General features: G+C 43.2%; 1 protein-coding gene across 1 annotated transcript in view; it reads right to left on the bottom strand.

Annotated features, from left to right (window-relative positions):
* Window positions 1-18,688, bottom strand: part of sntg1 (syntrophin, gamma 1) — a 200,141-nt gene extending 181,453 nt beyond the window's left edge. Inside the window, exon 1 of the mRNA XM_018727869.2 lies at window positions 18,554-18,688. The gene's annotated coding sequence lies outside the window, so the exon portion shown is untranslated. The remainder of the gene's footprint in view (window positions 1-18,553) is intronic.
* Between the last annotated feature and the right edge of the window lie 5,470 nt (window positions 18,689-24,158).

Genomic DNA, 24,158 nt, shown 5'->3' on the forward strand with positions numbered 1-24,158 from the left:
AGAGGAGCCAGTTGAGGTGGCTCGGGCATCTGTTCCGGATGCCTCCTGGACGCCTCCCTGGGGAGGTGCTCCGGGCATGTCCCACTAGGAGGAGACCTTGAGGCAGACCCAGGACACGTGGGAGAGACTACGTCTCCCAGCTGGCCTGGGAACGCCTTGGGGTTCCCCCAGAGGAGCTGGAGGAGGTTTGCGGGGAGAGGGAAGTCTGGGGGGCTCTGCTTGGGCTACTGCCCCCGCGACCCGGTTCCGGATAAGTGGAGGAAGATGGATGGATGGATGGGTGGATGTACATGGTACTTGCATCTGTGACAATAAACTTGAAACTTGAATCACGTGTCTGCAGTCAAATCTCTCCTTCTATTGATCTAATGCATTTTTTGTGTTTTTCTCTTAGATATACATCACTTTGGAGAAAAGCATCTGGTGAATGAAGAAATGAAGAAGTAATGTAATGTTTGTTGTTCCTTTTGAGATGAGCTGAGTACATTTTTCCCCTTGAGGAATGGGATTGGGCTCCCACTGCCCGCTTTTTATATATTAATACAAATATTTTATACATGCACAAGTCTGGAATTATAAGGAAATGCTCATAATTTTGATAGAACATGATACCTTTATTCATCAAGGTGTAGCCCACCCACTCAATTCTAATGTTTTTTTAACATTAGCATCGGAGGTGAATCAGTGGTGTCTACAACAACCAACTTTGGGGATGTGTCTACTGTTGCTTCCCCAACTGCAGGGTATGACTCACACTAGGGTGAGGAGAGGCCCAGTTAGTGTTGTGCAGCTATACTGTTATATTGTAAGTGTAAACCTCCCATGCATCACACTTAGCAACCTGAGCCACCTTTTCCTTTCCCAGTAAAACCCATTTACACACTTACACACACACACACACACACACACACACACAGAATGTCACAACATCCAGATTAAATATAAATCCAACAAATATTTAATATAAAACTACTAGTCCACACATATAAACATTACAGTACTCTCAATGACAGAGAAAATGAATACTTGTACCCGGGATTTTTATTATATGACTCAGTCTCTGGTGCTGTCTCATTGGCGTGCTTGCTGTACCTCTTTGTCCACCACCAAGGGAAGTACTCCACCGTTACTCACTCACTGTTCCATGAGATGCAGGTAACCAACAGTGACCTGTCCTCAGATTCTTTCTCTCTCCGGTAAGTGTGGAGCGGTGATGGCGAGTCCTGGTGACACTCGCTCTGCGGTCCAGTCGTGCTGGCAAAACCCCGGCACCTCCACTGCCACACTAGAGGTCACAGCTCCGGAAACTCAGTACAACGGTGCCTTCCGTGGCACACGTGCTGAATTCCCCCCTTTCCCTTAAACTAATCACAACCAACTAACCTCCCCCCGCATGCCCACTGGCTGTTAGGCTCGAGTAGCTGATCAAAACATGAGAGTGAAACTGAACCCAAACCGGCTTGTTCTCCTAGCCCGGTCTCTAAAATAACTTCCTTTCTCCCCATGCGGTTTTCCAGCCTCTCCTTCCTACTCCCTCTTCTTCCACCTCTTTTCCCCGAACTTCCGTCCCGGAAGGTCACGCGCACTTTCCCAACCAGCACCGATTGGGCAGTCCTTAACTGACATTTTTCCTGCCAATGAAAAACCAAAAAAAAACTTACAATATAGGAACAAAAAAAAAACGTCAAATTACAAAACCATAACCCTTTCCATATTTATACAACTATTTTACACCAATAAACTTTACACCCCAAATACACAAACACAACATGAGATCAGATTGCATAGAGGCTACAAAGGTAACATTAAAGCTGATTAGATATGACAGCCAATACATTGAAAATGCCATAACATTAGTTTTTATTCATATAACTGTTCTATAAATCAAAATACATTCATAAAAGAATCCTCCATTGTTCTGGTCAATACATCTAAGACAGGACTCCAGTCTCCTGTTTCTTTACCAAATAGGTTTTAATAGCTTAGAAGTATGCTTGGGAATATCGCCTACAGGGGATGGCATGACATAAAGTAGAGTAGTAACCATTCATTATCCCTTCCACTCTGTGAGAGGAGCAGAAGAGCTGGGTATCATCAGCATAGCAGTATTTGAATCCATGGAAGACTATGACCAGGCTGAGAGAGGAGGTGTAGATCGAGAAGAGAGGAGGACGCAGTACCGAGCCCAGCGGGACACCAGTTGAGAGATGCAGAGAAGAATGAGAGCTCCGCCAGACCACTTGATAGGATCTGTCTGATAGCTAGGACTCAAACCATCTTAGTGCCTCTCCTTTGACCCCAAGCTGGTTAAGAGAGGAAAGTAGAATTTGGTGTTTGACAGTGCCAAATGCTGTAGACAGATTTAGGAGCATGATGACCAAGGAGAGGGAGGTGGCTCTAGCTGATTAGAGAGCATCAGACACCACCCGAAGCACCATCTCAGTGGAGTGACCAACTTTGAAACTGATAACCATCGAGGAGATGGTTCCGGGTGAGGAATTTAAATAGTTGATCACAGGCCGCCCGCTCTAGAGTTTTAGACGGGAAGGAAAGGAGAGAGAGACTGGTATGTAGTTTTTAATCGAGTTGGGATCCTGGGAGGGTTTCTTTAGCAGAGGTGAAATGAAAGCAGTTTTGAAGGCAACTGGGAAACAGCCAGAAGAGAATGAGGAGTTGATGATTTTAGAAATGAATGTGGAGAGTTGCAGGGAGATGTTCTCTAGGAGTGATGATGGGATCATCAAGCGAGCAGATAGTGGCTCTGTGTGAAATCAGGAGGTCAGAGATTTCAGATTCCTAGAGTGATTTGAATTTGGAGAGCATGACTTCACAGGGAGGTCCAGCACAAATCGGGCAGGGTGATGCTGAGGACATGTCCATGATTGCATTGACTTTGTTTCTGAAAAACAAAGAAAAGTCAAGGGCAGTGAGAGAAGAAGGGGGAGGGGGTGGTGGAGGACACAGAAGGGATGAGAGGTGGCAAAGAGTCTTTGTGGTTTTTTAGATGCAGTTTTTTGTTATGGTAGAAGGAGGTTTTAGCTGAAGAGATGGCAGAGTGAAAAGTAGCTAAGAGTAATTGGTATGCATCCAGGTCCGAGCGAGTCTTGGATTTTTACCATCTTCACTCTGCAGCCCAGAATTTGGTCTTGTTAGCACGTAACGTATCAGTCAGCTATGGGGTGGCACTGGGGCGTGCTGGTCTGGAAGATAGTGGACAGAGAGAGTCAAGGGAGGAAAATAGGGCAGAGAGGAAGATGTTACTAGCATTGTCTTTTCATAGATCTGAGAATTGTGCAGCAGAAAGGAAAGCAGACAGAGTGGCAGAGGCAAAGCGGGAAGGTGAGAGAGATTGCTGAAGGGACGAGGGGTGTGAGAGGAGGAGTAGTTAGTGGAGAGAGCTGCAGGTGGGGCAGTGTTGTCTGGGGTGATCCAGGTTTAAGTTAGGGCCAGGAGGTCCAGTGAGAGATGTGAGACGTAGGCTGGTATGAAGTCAACCTTTCTCACTGCAGACTGGCAGTTCCAAAGTCCCATGGGAAATTAAAGCAGGATAGAAGGTTTGACAGATGAGGATAAACCAGGTTACTGTAGCAGCAGGAGCATCCAGATGTCCGGTGGTTGCGACGTTGCACAGCTCAGTTGCCGTAAACAACTTTGATGGTCGACATGTTTGACGCAACATCACTCGCGGAACATGATGCTGGTAGCCATCCTCAGTGGACTCCCACAGGTAGACTCTCTTGTCTTTTGCGCCCCGAGTCTTCGCACCAAGAGGCTACTGTAACTACTGCTGTTATGGGTCACCAGCTGCAATTTAACCCAGACTACTAACTGTCAGCTGACATTCCTAATTCAATGCTACTTTCTCCTGCCCGCACAAAACCAATTGCTTTAGCCATACTGCAAGCAGGCAAGGAATTCACCGCCTGTTGCTTGCTCTAAAGAACACCTGTCAAACATCTAAGAACTTGATTATGGCACCAAGTATAGCAATCCGGCCCCAAACTAACCTTACACCCTGACAAAACGTGCCTCAGCATTGCCACACCACTACATAACTTACAAGAACTATCAACCCCTGCGCATTGCTTAACATTCTGTGGTGTTGGCAGCACGTCATAAGTTGACCCAACAATGAACTTAAGGCAACTCGCTTCCATAGCCCATACATCTTGCCAGCATGATTTTCTCTTCTCCACGCCTTCCCAGTTCACCCAGTGACCCTGCTTAACTAATGTGGCCATATTTGCACGCCGCGCCTCGTCTTCCTGTTCCCGTATCTGCTCAACAACTAGCCGCTGTTTGTCTGCTTCTGGGGCAGCACTCCACAATCACCGCATGTTGCCAGAGCCAAACCCTGCCGTCCTGCCCTCTGAATGTATCCAACCACATCCGACAACATCAGAGCCCTTTTTGCACTTTGGACTGCATCTCTGGGGTTCCACCTCCTACCTGTCCTAACCGATGGCACCACCTTTTTGACTACCTCATCCTTTGACTCTGCTAGAGTCAGCTCCAGACCCACCCTCACACACTTGTACCTCATGTAAATGCTTTGACTAAGTCGTGCTTCCTTAAGAAAAATAGCTATATTATGGTGATTCCTATGTAGACGGGATGCTGAGAAACTGGTTCATGCTTTTGTTTCAAGCAGGCTGGACTATTGTAATGCTTTATTGTCGGGTTGTCCATACCAGACTGTATCCAGGCTACAGCTGGTACAAAATTCTGCTGCGAGAATTGTCACTAGAACTCGGAAGTATGGGCATATCATACTGGTACTTAAATCGTTACATTGGCTCCCAGTATGTCACATTCTCCGCATCTGGCACATCTGCGACACCTGCCGTTCCCTGAAGGGAGCGACAATAAAGAGGGAAGCCGAGGAAGCCCAGATGCGGAACCTTGTTTTGCCTCCTTGTTTCCTTGCGAACCGTGTTACCAAGAAACCCATCCCGACTTCGACCCTTTGCCTGATTCTTCCTGACCACGTTCTGTGCCTAGCCCTTTGTACTCCGTTTGCCGATCGCCTGACCCTCGCCTGCCCCTCGACTCTGATTATGGATTCTGATTTGGCTTCCGTGCACGTCAATCCGAGAACTCTGCACTTGAGTCCGTCCGCGTTACGCGCAACCATGACACAATCGCATTTAGAGTCGATTATAAAATCCGTCTTTTTACCTATAAGGCAGTACATGGCATTGCTCCAGCTTACCTTTGTGAGATTATTGATTCTTATATCCCAGGACGATATCTTCATTCATTGGATGCAGGTTACCTTAAAGTACCTGTCATCAATAAGACCTCAGTAGGAGGTTGTGCCTTTAGTTATAGAGCACCTAAACTGCGGAATACTTTGCCAGTTACTGTCAGAAATGCCCCTTCTGTTTCAGTTTCAAATCCAGACTAAAGACTTACATGTTCACTCAGGCATTCCACCTCGAAATGTAATTCCACTTGCCTGTGTTTGTTTTTACCAGCTTTATACAAATGCATATTAAATTAACTTAAGTTATAAATTAGTAACTCTGTTCTTTCTTCATGGGGGCATGGTGGTGCAGCAGGTTTGGCCTGTGCCTGCTTTCTGGTGGGTCTGGGGTTCAAGTCCCACTTGGGGTGCCTTGTAACAGACTGGTGTCCCGCCCTGGGTGTGTCCCCTCCCACCTTCCTCCCTGTGTTGCTGGGTTAAGCTCTGGTTTGCTGTGACCCTGCTTGGGACAAGCGGTTTCAGACTGTGTGTGTTCTTTCTTCTTGTTGAACATTGTCTCGCTACATAAGACTTGAGGAGGCTGGCCGTTGGTGACAGACGAACCCCATGCTGACTGAAGATGATGATCAACTGCCATGACAGATGAAATGTATCATGTTAAGCTGGAGATTCAAGATACCATATAGCAACAATATCATTATTACTTGTTAACTGAATTAGAAGTTTTATTTAATCTGGAATGCCCAGGAGGGGTAGGCAACCATTGGCCCTTGGACCCCCAGAAGTTTTTTCCCCCTTGACTTTCAGTTGGGAGTTTTTGTTCCTTTCCTCCATGGCCAGTAGGCATACTTACAGCTCTATAAAAGTACTGTATTATGGTAGTCATTAGTAAACTGTCTTTTTTGTTTCTTATCTGATGTATTTGTTTTTCTTGCCTTATGCCTGTGTTAAAGCGCTCTGTGTCACTGCGTGAGAAGAGCGCTCTATAAAAATAAATTGAATTAAACTGAATTGTACTCTTCCACCAGACTTGTCACCGGCAACTCCAACATGACCTTACCATATAACGCTATGCTACTTAAACAGCATGGCCCTCCCAGCCAACTTTATACTGCCATACTAATAACCTGCTTGAGCTTCTCAACCTCCCGAACTGAAAAGATGTATACCGTAAGGGGTCACTTAATATGTGGCAAGAGCCCGAATTGCATACTGTTGTGTCTTCAGTAGGCAAGGGAAACAGGAGAATTATTCTTCAAAGATTTTAATAAAGATAAACATACATAGCAACAACATCAAGTAAACATCACCACATGCACACACTCTCTTTTCTTCTTCTCACTCTACTATTTCTCTACTATCTCTCTAATCGCATCGCAAAACCCCAAACACCAACTAGCAGTACACCAATGCAAGAACACCACATATCCCCTTCTTACTTAAAGGAATTCTTCCTGTAGTCACCACTCAGCACATGAAATAGGAATAGCAAGCATTACATTTGTTATCAATCAACCATTTCACATGTATATGAAAATACACTATACAACGCATTGAATAAATGCCAGTAACTTATAACAAAATAGCAATATGAACATTTCAACAACACTTAAATGTCCACAGTAATTCTGTAAGTAGTGTATACAGTTCTTCAGCCAATCAGGCTCACGCTGAAACACATCTGCTGTGCTGAAACGCACTGGTGCATTTGTGCAGGCTTGTGACCAGAAGGTGGAGGCTGCAGAACATTAAGGCCAGTGTGCGTTTTCAGTCCATGAAACAATGCAAAGAGTGAGACACCTGTCACAGCATGCGGTGTAGTGCAGTAAATCTGGAGGAAGTCATTCATTGTTGCTTGTCATGGTGCTGATTACAGTATGGCTGAGTGAATAGTACTTATAAGCACCCGGAGGAAGTGTTTAATAGCTGCATTTACAGCAGGATAATACACCAATGTACGAACATGCTGAATGTCACTGTCTTTCAAGAATGCAGCGAACTCAGGCGGAGTGAGCTGAGGTCCATTGCCAGTCACCAGTATCATTGGGTTGTCATGTCTACTGAAAACAGAGGCAAGAAAAGCAATCACTTGCCTCATTGCCACAGATGCAGTAAAGGCTACTTCAGGCAACTTACTATAATAGTTCTTGAACATCAGGGCATATTGACAATTCCAAACAGCCATCTTGAAAGGGATACAATGTTTATCGCCAGTTTTTCCCAAGGTGAAGAAGGCAAAGGAACGGGCTGGACTGGTACAGCGGAAGATTTGGCATTCTTATCCAAAGAAAGACAAAACTGACAAGCAGCACTTTTCTCTGCCACAAGCACGTCCATTTGAGGCCACCAATAGAGTTCACGTAGGCATTGTTTCGTTTGCACAATTTCCTGGTGACTTCATATGCAATAGAAACTAGCATCACACGCATTTCTTTAGGTACCACCAGCCAAGAACCTCTAAACACAAAGTCATGTTGCGCACTGAGCTCATTCCATAGTTTGTAGTATGGACATAACACAGAATCCGAAGCAGGGGAGAAGAAGGCCAACCATGCACAATTTGTGTACGCAGAACAGAGAGTTCAGAACAGTGAGTCAAAGCAGCCGCAAAGTCTTCCTGTAAGATGGCAGTCAGAGCACCAGATAGCAAAGCCACCAACTCAAATTCCATCTCTCGTTCAGGGGAAGGTCACGGCAAAGGCAGGCCAGACAAACAATTCGCGGGTTTTGTGAATATGTCTTTCAATTTTAGACGGCCCAAATGCATGCCAAAGCCTCTTTCTCAGCTGTGGAATACTTTCGTTCAGCTGGGGTGAGTGTTCTAGATGCAAAAGCAACAGTAAGTTCATGACCATCAGCATGTATCCGTGAAAAGATGGCACCCAAACCATAATCAGACGTATCAGTGGTGATGACAGCTTGCAGGTCACGGTCAAACTGTGCTATAGCAGGACTGTTCACAAGAAGCTGTTTGACTGCAGCCAAGCTGTCTTTAGCTACTTAAGACCAGAAAAATTCACTGTCATCCCACAGGCATGCACACAAAGGCACCACTACAGAAGCAAAATTAGGAATGAATTTATTTTACGAAGAAAGGAGACCCAGCAGAGAATGCAACTTAACAGCATCCACTGGCGCGCGTGCATCGATTATTGCAGAGAGGTGTTCCTGGACTGTGTGTCCTAAAAATCTCAAGCTCAGCTTCCTGAAATGACACTTTGACTCATTCAGCAGCAATCAAGTGTCTTTGAGATGTTGCAGCACATTCTTCAGTGCTTGATCATGTTCCTCCAGTCAGCGCCCTAAATGATGATGTCATCCAAATAGTTTGCAATATTCCGGAGTCCCTTAAGAACGACAGTCGTCATCTTCTGAAACGCAGATGGAGCAGAAACCAAGCCATAAGGTATCTGATAGAACCTGAAAAGACCCTCATGTGTAATGAAGGCTGTGAGGTCCCTGCTGTCTTTGTGGAGAGTTACCTGGTGATACGCACTTTATAAATCTATGGTGGAAAACATAGTTTCACCTCTCAGTAGTGTCATCATCTGCGGCATCGGGTAGCTATTCACTATAATTGTTTTATTGGGCTCTCACAGATCCACACACATACAAATTCCCCCCGTTTTCTTCTGAACCACTACAACTGGAGAGATCCACGGAAAGGAAGCAATTCTTTCAATGATGCCTGCATGCAGAAGTTGGTCAAGTTCTGCGGAAACAGCGTCCTGCACAGAGAAAGACAAGCAACGCAATTTGTGCCTGACAGGGGGCACAGAGTGAAAAATTTTAACCTTATGAGTGTTCTCACACAGTTTCTTACACAGCCCAATGCAGTATGCTGTTATGGAGGGGTGGAAAGGGCGCAAATTGGAGCAGAGTGTCGTGGCGGCAGCACTGTGTCCATCAAATTGAAACTAAAGTCCTTTAATCAAGTACATGCCTAGCAATGCTGCGCCATTATCGATGATGAAGAAGTAAGCAGGACAAGTAAGGCCATATTTAGACAGGGTTGCAGGTAAACAGCCTAGCACTGAAATCGGTTTACGTGAATAAGTAAGCAAACGGACAGTAGGAGGCTGTAAGTGCGCAGTGTGAAATGCTGTTTATACACTTGTTTCCGTAAAATGACCGTGAGGCATAATAGTCGACTGTGAGTTTAAGAGACACGGATGCAGCAGCTGGTGAAACATTAATGGCCACATCACACAGCAGACGTTCCGTTAGTCCAGGCAGGTAGAGAAAACAGACCTCCAGTAATTTAATTGCATCCACTGAACAAGAAGGAGCAGAACAGCAAATTATCCAACCTTATTGAAATTCCTACATTTAGCAGATGCAGCAGGGCAGTTCCATGCATTAACAAGATGTCCATCAAAGCCACAATGGAAGCAGGTCTGAACTGACGGAGCAGGACCAGAAGCAGACATCTTTAATGAGACACATGCATTGGATCTGGCTGTTGGACGCTGTTGTCCGGAGTAGGAGTAGCGCTTAGGGCTTGTACCGGAGCAGAACTGCTTGCAAACATCTCTTTCGCCTGGGCATCAGCTGCCTCTAGCTGCGTGGCAATTGTAATTGCAATTGCCAGTGTCAAATTAGATTCCAGTATTAATCTATCGTGGATACGAGGATTAGCAATATTTTCAATTTGCTGGTGACACAGCATATCAAATAAAGTACAGTAAAAATTTTTTTATCTCTAAATGCCAATAAAACAGAGCTACTTGTGGTGGGTGGTGATGCCAAAACTCTTGACTAAGTCACTCCAATCTTTCCCACAGATGGTATTAGTTTCAAGCGTACAGATTGTGTGAAGGATTTAGGTGTCCTGTTGCATGGGAAACTGTCATTTGTATCTCATGTAAATGCTTTCACTAAATCGTGCTTCCCTCACTTAAGAAACAGTTAAATTATGGTGATTCCTATGTGGGCAGGATGCTGAGAAATTGGTTCATGCTTTTGTTTCAAGCAGGTTGGACTATTGTAATACTTTTTTATCGGGCTGTCAGGCTACAGTTTGCTGTGAGAACTGTTACTAGAACTAGGAAGTACAACCATATCACACCGGCACTTAAATCGTTGCATTGGCTCCCAGTTACATTTAGAGTCGATTATAAAATCCTACTTTGGACCTATAAGGCAGCACATGGCACTGCTCTGGCTAACCTTTGTGAGATTATTGATTCTTATATCTCAGGATGATATCTTTGTTCATTGGATGCAGATTACCTTAAAGTACCTGTGATCAATAAGACCTCAGTAGGATTTTGCACCTTTAGTTATAGAGTACCTAAACTGTGGAATATTTTGCCAGTTGCTGTCAGAAATGCCCCTTCTGTTTCTGTTTTCAAATCCACACTAAAGAGTTACATGTTTACTCAGGCAGGGGGATGCGGTGGTGCAGTGGGTTGGACCGGGTCCTGCTCTCTGGTGGGTCTGGGGTTTGAGTCCCGCTTGGGGTGCCTTGTGGCGGACTGGCGTCCCGTCCTGGGTGTGTCCTCTCCCCCTCCGGCCTTACGCCCTGTGTTGCCGGGTAGGCTCTGGTTCCCCGCGACCCCTTCTGGGACAAGGGGTTCAGAAAATGTATGTATGTGTGTGTGTGTGTGTGTTTACTCAGGCATTCCACATTGTTTTTCCCACCTCTTTACGGAAGCATATTACATTTATTTGTTTGTTGTAAATTACTAACAAGCTTTTTCTTGTACAGCATAATCTCCCTATAAAAGACCTGAGGAGGCTTGCCAGCAGTCACAGACACACCCCATGCTGACTGAAGATGATGACCAACTCCCATAATGGACGAGACATACCTTGCTGAATTGTAAAATCAAGATACCATACAGCAACAAAGCCATTATTACTTACTTACTGATAAAACTGGATTAGAAGTTTTATTTAATCTGGAATGCCCAGGAGGGGTGGGCAGCCACTGGACCTTGGACCCAGAGGTTTTTTTCTCCCTCAATTTTTATTTGGGAGTTTTTGTGCCTTTCCTCCGTGACCAGTAGGCATACTTATAGCTCTATAAAAGCATTATATTTACATTTAAATTTACATCTATTCGTCCAAAGTGATGTACATCTCAGCAAAAGTACAATTTATGCATTACATTGAGAGAAGGAGACATAGCTTCAGACATGAAAGTCTCAAGCAAACCTAGTTTGTTCCCTACCACTTGCTGCACCGAGGTTCATCGTTCAAGTAGGTACATAAGACACAGACAAATCCCGATACCCACACTAATTGTTTTTTTTTAATTAAATTAAGATACACAAATGAGCAAGTACAATACCAGAGTACTGACTGGATAAAGGTTGTATCTGGGGATGCTTATGGAGTTATGATGCGTGAACAGTTACACCGTAAATCAGCTGGAGAGATCTTGGGCGAAGTGGATCTGGAAAAGGTGGGTTTTCAGACCCTTCTTGAAAACAGACAGAGTTTCCGCAGTTCTGAGTGACAGGGGAAGGTCATTCCACCACAACGGACCCAGAACCGAGAACCTCCGAGCTTTGCCTTTCGTGCACGGGACCACCAAGCGAGCAGAAGTAGATGAGCGAAGGGGCCTGGATGGGGTGTACCAGTTGATTAAGTCCTGTAAATAAAAGGGAGCAGTTCTATTGAGGCATTTGTACACAGTAACCAGGGTTTTGAATTTGATACGGGCAGATATAGGAAGCCAGTGCAGAGAGATGAATAGAGGAGATATATGGGAGCGCTTTGGCAAATCAAACACAACATGTGCAGCAGCATTCTGTAGAAGCTGCAGAGGTTTGATGGCATTAGCAGGAAGGCCACACCGAAGAGAGTTGCAGTAGTCCAGACGGGAAGTCACCATGGCCTGGACAAGTAGTTGGGTGGAGTCAGTAGTGAGGTAGGGACGGATCCTTCAAATATTATGCAGGATATATCTGCAAGACTGGGTTGTGGCTTCGATATGTTGAGAGAATGACAGACTCGCATCAGTTGTTACCCCTAGACTCTTAGCAAAGAAGCTAGGCAAAATGAGTGAGTTGTCCAGTTTGATCAAGAGGTCGTGACAGGAGGACAGGCCAGCTGGGAGGTAAAGAATCTCTGTTTTGGAGAGGTTGAGTTGGAGTTGGTGATCATATATCCATGAAGAGATGTCCAACAGGCAGGCAGCAATGCGTGCGGAGATGTCTGATGCACGAGGTGGAAAGAAGAGGAAGAGCTGGGTATCATCAGCATAGAATGGTATTTGAATCCATGGGAGGCTATGACCGGACCAAGGGAGGAGGTGTAGATGGAGAAAAGAAGAGGACCCAATACCGAGCCCTGCAGAACACCGGTTGAGAGAGGCAGAGGAGCTTTGATCCCAAGCTGGTTAAGAGAGGAGAGTAGAATCCGGTGATTTACAGTGTCGAATGCTACAGACAGATTGAGAAGGATGAGGACCGAGGAGAGGGAGGCAGTTCTAGCAGCTTGGAGAGTGTCAGAAACTGCCAGAAGGGCAGTCTCAGTAGAGTGACCAACTTTGAAACCAGACTGATAACCATCAAGGAGATGGTTCTGGGTGAGGAAATTGGACAGTTGATCACAGTCTGCCCTGCAAGGGTTTTGGACAGAAAGGAGAGGAGAGAGACCGGTCTGTAATTTTCAACCAGATTGGGGTCCGGGGAGGATTTTTTTAAAAGAGGTGAAATTAGAGCAGTTTTGAAGGCAGCTGGGAAACAGCCAGAGGAGAGTGAGGAGTTGATGATAGAAGAGATGAAGGAGGAGAGTTGCGGGGAAATGTTCTAACGAAGTTAGGACAGGATTCGATCAAGCGATCAGGTGATGGCTCTGAGCAATTTCAGGAGGTCAGCGACTTCAGATTCAGAGAGCGGCTTGAAGTTGGACAGGATAGCTTTGCAGGGAGGTTCAGCGCGAACCGAGCAGATTGATGATGTGAATTTGTAAGTGATCGCTTTGACTTTGTCTCTGAAAAACAAAGCAAAGTCTTCAGCAGTGAGAGAAGAGGGAGGAGGAGGTGGCGGGGGACACAGAAGGGATGAGAAGGTGGCAAAGAGACTGTGTGGTTTTTTTGGACGCAGACTGTATTTTGTTGCGGAAGAAGGAGGTTTTAGCTGAAGAGACAGCAGACTGAAAGGCAGCTTAGAGTGATTGGTAAGCATCCAGGTCCGATGGAGTTTTGGATTTACGCCATCTTCGCTCTGCCGCCTGCAGTTTGGTCCTGTTAACACATAACGTATCAGACACCCATGGGGTAGCAATGGGGCGTGCTGGTGTAGAAGACAGAGGACAGAGAGAGTCAAGAGTGGAAGACAGGGCAGAGAGGAAAGTATTAGTTGAATCATCTGTAGATAGATCTGAGAATTGTGGAGCAGAAGGGAGAGCGGCCAGAGTAGCAGAGGCAAAGCAGGAAGGTGAGAGAGATTTTAAGTTGAGGCGAAAGGTGATAACAGGTGCAGGAAGAGACAAAGAGTTAGTGGTGAGGGAGGCTTGAAAGGAAATGAAGAAGTGGTCAGAGACATGCAGTGGAGTGACAGAGAGAATGGGACAGCCACAGTTGCGGGAAAATACAAGATCAATCATTATATTATGATTGCCTGTAGTCAACTATCTTCTTTGTTTCTTTCTTCTGATGTACTTGTTTTTCTTGCCTTATGCCTGTGTTAAAGTGCTCTGTGTCACTGCATGAAAAGAGCGCTCTATAAAAATAAATTGAATTGAACTCAATTAATGGAACCAGACTGAGATGACTTATGCTTTGTGAGATGGTGCATTATATGGTGCAGGATGTAGGCATTAAAAGATGGGTAAACTGTGGCCATAAAGGGAATCCGATAGGTTGTGGCATTCAAATGGTACTTGGTTGATATTCAGGTGCCCAGTGTATGCGAAGGACACATTCCCCACATCATTACACCACCACCACAAGCCTGAACTGTTGAGACAAAGCAGATTGCGTATTCATGCTGATCACACCAAATTCTGACACTAACATCTGCCTCAACATTCATCAGACCAGGCAATGTTTTTACAGTTTTCAGCTATCCAGTTTGCAATCTTCAGTTGCCCACCATAGCCTCATAGTCCTGTTCTTAGCATGAATGGAGTGGAACCTGATTTAGTCTTCCGTTGTTCTAGCCCATCCTTCTCAGGGTGTAATGTGTTGTGCATTCAGAGATGCTTTTCTACTCTGTAAAGGAAGGTAATTTGAGCAATTGTAACCTTCCTGTCAGCTCTAACCAGTCTGGCCTCCTCTGACCTCTTTCATCAACAAGATCTTTCTGCCCCTTGAACTGCAGCTCAAATGGTTTTTGCTTTTTGCTCCATTCTACCTAAAATCTAGAGACTGTTGTGCCCGAAAACCTCAGGAGATTAGCAGTTCTTTAGACACTGAAACCACTCCACCTGGCACCAATAGCTAGTATATCACAGTCAAAATCACTTAGATTACAGTTTTTTCCCCATTATGATGTTTGATCTAAACATTAAGTGCAGCCCTTGACCCATGTCTGCTTGGTTTTATACATTCAGCTGCTTCTACATGATTGCCTGTTTGAAAACTTTTCTAAACAAGTAGGTATGCAGGTGTACAGGTTTTCCTGAAAAAGTGGCCAGTGTGTGTGTATGTGTGTCTTTATGTATAAAGCAATAATACAATTAAACAATGTGTATAGATGTGAAGCATAGTGGTTACAATGATTTTATCATTTAGCAGATGTTTTTTTCCTCCAAAGTGAAAAGTGATGATTACTGCATGGATTCTCACAGATCACATAGCCATGGGAGTTTACAAATCTTGATACACTGCAGTATATTTACATTTATTTATTTAGCAGATGCTTTTCTCCAAAGCAATTTCCAACAAACTTTATGTATATTAGCCCACACATCTTATTCACCATGGTGACTTACACTGCTAGATACTCTACTTACAATGGGTCACTCATCATACACCAGTAGAACAAACACTCTCTGGGTCACTCACACACTACAGGGAACCTGAATAGCATGTCTTTCGACTGTTGGAGGAAACCAATGCAGACATAGAGAGAACATGCAAACTCCACACAGACTGAGTGGGGATTGAACCTATGTCCTTGCATACCACCCAGGCACTGTGAGACAGCAGCACTACTCACTGCACCACCATGCTGCCCATAAGCTACCTACCACCATCCATTCACTGGAATAATGAAACACAAGCAGCCATACACATACACAATGGGCAATAACACATTCATCATTTCAAGTCAAATTCGTGTCTTTGGGAGGGAACTGTAGCACCGTAGCTCACACAAACAGCGGTAGAACTAATAATTTCTTATATCTGATATTTAAAAAAAAAAAAAATAGTAGGAAGTTATCAGGATTCATCTATTCCGGGTTTTATCCACCTACTCGAGCAATGAACATTGGTGCATCAAGTGAAAGGGAACAAACTAGGTTTACTTAAGACTCATATGTCTGCAGCTATGATGTCTCTTTCTTTTAATGTAATGCACAAATTGTATTTTTGCTGTGATGTACGTCGCTTTGGACAAAAGCGACTGCTAAATGAATAAATGTAAATGTAATTTCTACACAGATTGACCAAGGATTAAACCTTCATCTAATCTCCCTGCCTGCTGTGCCACTGTGCAACCCAAGGATCATAACCTATAACTGTAACCTATAAAAAGGACTGTAACCTATAAAAATAATTATTGTTACCATTATTGTTGCTGAAAAACAAAGTCCATCATTCCTTTCATGATTTTGTGCTTCTTCTCCAATATGAAAAATGCTGTCCTTTCTGGGAAAAATTATGTATGTGGAGCATGTGGCTGTGAAGGAATCCACAGAGCTTTTGAAAGGTGGGGTTGCAGATTGTGTTGCTTGTGTCGATAGGTTTTGCTTGTGCTGTAATGTTGCTGTAAAATTTAACAATCGGATCAGAGCATTTAATTCATTACAAATCATGATTAACTGGGTAGGAAACAAATTTAGCAATGCATGAAGGAAAGATTTTAATTTGAAAACAGCCATGGAATATCGCAATGATAGATATAGAATTGCTTGTTACCCTATCTAAAAATTTTTTAATTGAATGTATAACTATGCAGCATAAGTACATGCCTATAGCAAGGTATCATACTTGTTCTACATTATTATTATTATTATTCTTATTATTGTTGTTGTTGTTGTTGTTGTTGGTGGTGGTGGTGGTATTGTTAGCATACTACTACTACTACCACTACCACTACTACTACTACTACTACTACTACTAATAATAATAATAATAATAATAATAATAATCATAATACATAGTGTCTACCAGTGCACTGTAAGTATTCTTGATAATGGGGTTATCCATTGAAGTACTGAAACATGACTGATATTTGAAAGTGGTTAGAAGAGACAAACTGTGACTCCCCTCACACATCTGACACTAACGTGGGCAGTGCTTTCCTCCATCAATCTGCAAGCCTAACCTAACCTTCCCCTTATCTTCCTTTGTTCCTTTTCGCATTGCACAGAGGTGAATTCATGTCCTGCCCACGCACTTCTGCAACATTCTGTTCTCTGTCTTTTACCTGCAATTATATCTTATATTGTTTATTTATTAATACTTAATAATATTTGTAAACATTTATTAATAATAATAATAATAATAATAATAATAATAATAATACCCATGCATTTTCAAATAGAGTACTCAACTATAATGCCACCTGGTTCCTCTTATGTCATTTTAATGTCGAAATGTATTTCAGTGGAAATTCTGCACCAGATGTACACTTTGCAAGGGCTCAGTTTTTAATAGCTGTAGACACCTTATGCATATGTGAGGGAAAAAAAAATGGAATAGTATCTTGTGGATTTGCTTGAAAATGAAATGCCGTGCTTATTCAGATGAGGTTTATTATGTAATCTTGACCATGACAGCCAGAAAAACATGAATGTTCTATCTCTGAATGTATTTTCTAGGTGAAAAGACAACAGTACATTCTGAGAGCACATATCTAGCAGTATCTCTTCTATTGTTTTGCAGTCTTTTCATGTCTAATTTTAGAAATTGCAGGTAGCAGTGAAAAACTGCAACATTTACTACAGTGTGACCTTCAGATGGTATCTTAAGGACTAGGTTTGAGTTTAGCAGGTCTCCCTGGGGAACGATCAGTATGTCAAGCACTGCATATTTCTCAAAAACTAAGAGGAAACCCACACATGTTGTATAAATGGAACCCTCATAAGCAGTACAGTAAAAGGACTGACTTGCATCTTCCTTCTAATTTTTTTTTTTTTTTTAATTTTATTTTATTTAGTGGAGAGAATCCTCCAGTGACACAGAGTTAACAAAATAGATGGTCCCTCCAACATAAACTGTCAGGCACTTTACAAGAAGCTACTGACCATCTCAGGAAACATTGCCAGTTGTGGTAACTGGCAGACAAGTCTAGTATGCTCCACATACTGAGACATTTAGCTGGCTTTTGAAATAGTTCATTGCTTACCAAAGGCTCTGCTGGATGCTTTTTTAAGTAATAATAATCTTTGATATTTTCACTTAAAAATTATGAAACAGGGTTTGAAACAGAAATGTGTCTGGGGTATTATCTGTTTTGTGGATTCAAATGTATTGGCCCTTTCTGCTGCAGTCTCCGTGATCAGCGATCCCTGTCTTTGTTTAAGGTCAAGCTGATCACAACCCAACTCTAAAAAAATACTGTATGGTTGTGCTTATTTGGAATGTAAGTGACCTGTGATTTAACGGGGGGCGTGGTGGCACAGTAGGTTGGACCGGGTCCTGCTCTCGGGTGGGTCTAGGGTTTGAATCCTGCTTGGGGTGCCTTGCGATGGACTGGCATCCTGTCCTGGGTCTGTCCCCTCCCCCTCCAGCCTTACACCCTGAGTTGCTGGGTTAGGCTCTGGTTCCCTGTGACCCTGTATGGGACAAGCAGTTCAGAAAATGTGTGTGTGTGTGAGACCTGTGATTCATCATCAGAAATGTCTGCATCGCTTTATCAATACTACAAACCTCAGAAATAGATAAAGCAATGGAAAAACTTTAATCCAGTTTTATGGCTATGTTCGCTTCATGCAAGTCACCTGAAAATCTGGGGGTGGGGAGGGAATTGATCATTGATCATCATGAAGAATGAATTATAACCAGTTCAGTCAAACACTGTCAATGTCATAACACTCCAGTGTCATAACAGATAGTGTGGAAGAGTGGTTATGCCTGAACGGCATTAAGGCAGCTTTCAAAATTTTGTGACATGTTGTGTGTTATTGAAGTACACACATAACAAATAGCTGGAAACACACATTTTTAAACAAACATAAATTACATTTGTAATGCCTTCAGCCAGTCTTTGCCCAAAAATTTACCTGTTCTGTTTACCAGCGTCTTGTTCTCAGATGTCTGGTTTCATCCTGTAGTACCAGTATGACAGATCTGGACAGTTCCATGGATACTGTCTGGCAGCAGAGGGATATTTTACGTTGTAATCCTACTGATTCTCTCAGTAAACCTTAAAAAGAAAAAAAAATAGACAAACTACTAGTCAAAGTATTCACTTTGAACGATTTGATGTAATTAAGGGCAATGATAAATATACTTTACCCTGCATTTATATATGACATGTGTTTATAACTTTTTTTTCCACTTTATATGAAATGCAAACTATTTTAGTTGTACTTGTTCAGTAAAGGTCTTGGTTAGCTTTCTAACAGAGCAGAATGTGCCATACATTAGAGAATGCAAATATTAGAAGCAAAATCTATTGCTTAGCAAAACATTTACATTTACATTTATTCATTTAGCAGATGCTTTTGTCCAAAGTGATGTACATCTCAGCAAAAGTACAATTTATGCATTACATTAAGAGAAGGAGACATAGCTGCAGACATGAAAGTCTCAAGCAAACCTAATTTGTTCCCTACCATTTGCTGCACCGAGGTTCATTGTTCGAGTAGGTGCTTAAGACACAGGCTAGGCAATTCCCAATACCCTCCCACCATTTTTTTTTTTTTAAATATTATAAGATACACAAATGAGCAAGTACAATACCAGAGTAATGGCTGAATAAAGGTTGTATCTGGGGATGCTTCTGGAGTTACGATGCGTGAACAGTTACACCATAGTTGATCTGAAGAGATCTTGGGCGAAGTGGATCTGGAAAAGGTGGGTTTTCAGACCCTTCTTGAAAACAGACAGAGTTTCCGCAGTTCTGAGTGACAGGGGAAGGTCATTCCACCACAACGGACCCAGAACCGAGAACCTCCGAGCTTTGCCTTTCGTGCACGGGACCACCAAGCGAGCAGAAGTAGATGAGCGAAGGGGCCTGGATGGGGTGTACCAGTTGATTAAGTCTTGTAAATAGCTGGTAGCAGTTCTATTGATGCATTTGTACACAGTAACCAGGATTTAACTACTAACTACTGCTTTCTCCAAGGTCAGGGTGAAGACAGGTCACTGTTCCAACTGTTCAGTTCATGAAACTGGGATACCACGTGTCATCTGGGTTTTGTGAAACTGTTTAGGTAACACTTTGAACTTTGAATTTTTATGTACAAACTATTTATTTTTGCAAAAAAGCTAAACTAATGACATATGGTGCTCTTTATCAGTTATAAGATGTACAAAGGGTGGGTTGCGAAAAAGAGTTAATGATTTGTTTTCCTTTCAGCATGGTTGCATTCTAGGTTCATGTAGCTGCCAGTCAAAATGCAAGTTGAAATGAAAATTAGATGAGTAAAAGTCATCTACTATTTATGATACACTAACTAGTTCCTTATACAAGCATTTTGGATGAAGTCAGACAGAGGGAGAAAGAACACACTGAACACACCAAAACACTGGGTAGTAATTATATAAATTACTTAACTGAGCCACATACTGGATTCTAATCATTACTTCCTCTTCGAACCTTTGCCATCTGGCCAGCGCTACAGAGCACTGAGCACCAGGACAGCCAGGCACAAGAAAAGTTTCTTTCCTCAGGCCATCTACCTCATGAACAGCTAAATTCCCCCCCGAGAGTAAACCAGTGCAATACACAATGCTATTTATATTTATAACTATTTATCACATGCAGGGGGTGAGGTGGCACAGTGGGTTGGACCACGGTCTTGCTCTCCGGTGGGTCTGGGGTTCGAGTCCTGCTTGGGGTGCCTTCCGACGGACTGGCGTCCCGTCCTGGGTGTGTCCCCTCCCCCTCCGGCCTTACGCCCTGTGTTACCGGGTAGGCTCCGGTTCCCCCCGTCCCCGTATGGGACAAGCGGTTCTGAAAATGTGTGTGTATTTATCACGTCATATCTCTTACTCACACTCCCTTGCATTTGTAACTAGTGACTATTTTTGTATATAATATTGGGTACTTTATATTTTTCTATATTTTTTATCCCTTATTCACATATTCTATCTTCTCATCTATCTTGTCACTGTCATTCTGTCTGTGCTGTGGAAGCTCCTGTCACCAAGACAAATTCCTTGTATGTGTGAACATACTTGGCAATAAAGCTCATTCTGATTCTGATTCTGGTTCTGATTCTGATTACTTAAATTCCCTGCAGAAGAAGTAAGGAGGAAATCTGCTGCTCTGGAGACTATTTCAGTTGATAACTGTTGTGAAGTTTCCTGTGATAACTTGTAGTAATTCCTTATCCTTTTGCCCAGTGCTTCCAGAAGAGACTGTGGTTCACTGCACCCTGCTCAGGACAAGTGGTTTTTGAAATTGGATGGATGGATTGAATGATGGCAGGCACAAGTAGTAGGTTTAATTTTGACTGTGTTGATTTCACACAAAATATTTCCTCTGTATTTTTCTTTTTAAGATACATTTTTGTGTAAGTTATATTGAACAACATATGAAAAATGCTCATAGTGTGAGGATAAACATTTTAAAAAGTTTGATGTTGAAAACTGTTTTAAAAATACACACACACACACACACACATTTTCAGAACCGCTTGTCCCATACGGGGTCACGGGGAACCGGAGCCTACCCGGCAACACAGGGCGTAAGGCCGGAGGGGGAAGGGGACACACCCAGGACGGGACGCCAGTCCGCCGCAAGGCACCCCAAGCGGGACTTGAACCCCAGACCCACCGAAGAGCAGGACTGCGGTCCAACCCACTGCGCCACCGCACCCCCTGCGTTTTAAAAATATATAAATAAAAATCAGTAAGTTATATTCAGGGAATGTAACATGATATGTTATGTCACTGTGATGCCCACCAACAAGCTTAGGTGACATAACACTCAAGACCTCTATTTTGCAGGATTACAGGATTTGTCCCTTGCAACTCCCCCTGCACCAATGGACACTAAGGACTCTAGCACATATTCAGCCAGGTCCATTCAGGTCCTCCTGCACTAAAAACCCCATAGAGGCATGATGCACAATATAGTAGACTGGGAGGTATATGGTCTAGATAAACATTCCTGGGTGCTCACTTGTGACTTCTCATATCCTGATTTAGTAATATCACAGAAGTCACCCAGGCCATCCCAGCCCTCCTTCCAGAGATTGGCTTCATTGCGTTGGTGTCAAGTAGGGATGTGACGGAGCTGAGCAAAATTGGCATCCGTTGAATTCGGTTTTAAACTTATAAATCCATATGGATGCGAATGTGGATGGGTATTTTAAGGAAAATTAAAATAGAAAGAATAATATTTACTAATCTCCATGCACATATCAATGAAAAGATTAAAAAGAATTATTTGGTTTCAACTTTACAAACAGGAGTAATTTTCCATTTCAGCAATCAAAAAACATTGGTTTACACTCAGATTAAATTAAGAGTCCACGGGAAGAACAATCAAGGTCACAAAATGTTAAAATGAAGAAAACTGAATTTTTAACTTTGAAACAATATTTTTATTCCACATACATAATTGCCATCCATAGAAATTGAACACATTGTTTTTGGCAGTATTACATTTTGGTAAATTTTAGTCAATAGTTGTGGTATTGGAAATGATTTTAAAACTTGTCATGCAATCTGGACTATGATAATTTTTCTATTTTTTCTATATGTGAAGGGAAAATGTACTTCTTAAAACTGGTCCTTTATACACACACACACACACATTTTCAGAACCGCTTGTCCCGTACGGGGTCACGGGGAACCGGAGCCTACCCGGCAACACAGGGCGTAAGGCCGGAGGGGGAAGGGGACACACCCAGGACGGGACGCCAGTCCGTCACAAGGCACCCCAAGCGGGACTCGAACCCCAGACCCACTGGAGAGCAGGACTATGGTCCAACCCACTACGCCACCGCACCCCTGGTCCTTTATATTTACATGCAATTTCACTGGAAAAATAACAGTAAACAGACCCGTTTTGAAAGAGAACATTCAAAAATGACAGAATAGCTAATTTATGCAAAATTCAAGGTAAAATTTCAGATCTTTATTGGTAAGTGTCACTTGCGTTCCTGCCCCAGATGACCACATGCCTGATGACCTTGTGCCCGGCAACAACACGACAACCGTCACCCCTTCCCTTGAGAACCTCAGGGACGCAGTATAAAGCACCCGCTTCGATGCACCGGGCTGCAGAACCTCCAACTGAGAGACGTTCTCCTCACCTATCTTCCGAGGCTGATTGTTCTGCTCCCAAGCCCATACCCCAACACAGAAGCCCACGGGCCTGCTGGAACCACTCCCAGTACCCTCATGGCCTTGGTCCCATATAGAGGTGGACTTCCTGGTGGACCTTCCCCCTTCAGATGGTAAGAATATGATACTGACCTTGATTGACGGGCTTTCCAAAGCCTGCCACCTGATCCCCCTGCCACGGTTGCCCATGGCCCTGTTCCTCATGACAATATGTCAATATAAAAATGCACCTCTCACAAAAGACATTATTTCACCAAAAAGCCCACATTTATCTGCATTCCTCAAACTGCTAAATTTGCCAAGTTTTAATCCAAACAAACCGACAACGAAAAATTCTGACAAAAATTAAACAAAATATTATGCTTTGAACATTCTGTAGTGAGTACTGTCTTGATTGTAATCAATCTTTAACTGATGATCCCGAAGACGGAGATGAATGCTTTTGCAAATACTGGTATCTTAACGCACTATTCATTTCTCCTGACATAAACATGATAGTGGTAAGAATATTCATTTGCTGCAAAAACCTGTGATTCTGCTCACTTGGACGACATCGTCTTACATTCTTGAAACACTCAAATGTTGAGAACTATGAGTCTTACTCATCTTTTGCTTTCATCTCATTCAGGTGCTTCTCTAACACTGCTCTTTGTGCATTTGGAATCTTCACAAACAAAATTTTCTGAAAGCTTATAATTTTTGTATACTTCCCATTGTCTTTCTTTAAATTTCAGCTTTTTTAGTTTGTCAGTGAGATCTGGTGTGCTCTTGACTTCCACCATTTTCGACAAGTGAAAACATAACTGAAGTAAACAATTGGTTAGTTGATGTCACGTGACATCAATCAGCTGACACAACTCGGACCTTGATCGTTTTTCACTAGGAAGAATTGGTTTACGGTGATTCTGCTGAATGAACCTTTTTTTCTTTGCTTCACCATGTGCAACTATGACTTTTTTGTTAAGAGAGCGTTTTAGGAAGAAACTAGAACCAATGGTTTATAGAGTAAGGGGGATAACCACATATTTTCAAAATTGTGACTATGATTGTTCTTCTCATGGAAATATTAACAAAAATATAAGAATTTATATCAGTATGAGTATTTCCACTTAGGGTTGGACCGCAGTCCTGCTCTCCGGTGGGTCTGGGGTTCGAGTCCCGCTTGGGGTGCCTTGTGACGGACTGGCGTCCTGTCCTGGGTGTGTCCCCTTCCCCCTCCGGCCTTACGCCCTGTGTTGCTGGGTAGGCTCCGGTTCCCCGTGACCCCGTACGGGACAAGCGGTTCTGAAAGTGTGTGTGTGTGTATTTCCACTTAATCACTTCTCCCATGATCCTCTTCTAGACTCTCTTCTCCCATATTCATAT

Source organism: Scleropages formosus, chromosome 16 (genome assembly GCF_900964775.1).
Source record: "Scleropages formosus chromosome 16, fSclFor1.1, whole genome shotgun sequence".
NCBI classification, from domain to species: Eukaryota; Metazoa; Chordata; class Actinopteri; order Osteoglossiformes; family Osteoglossidae; genus Scleropages; species Scleropages formosus.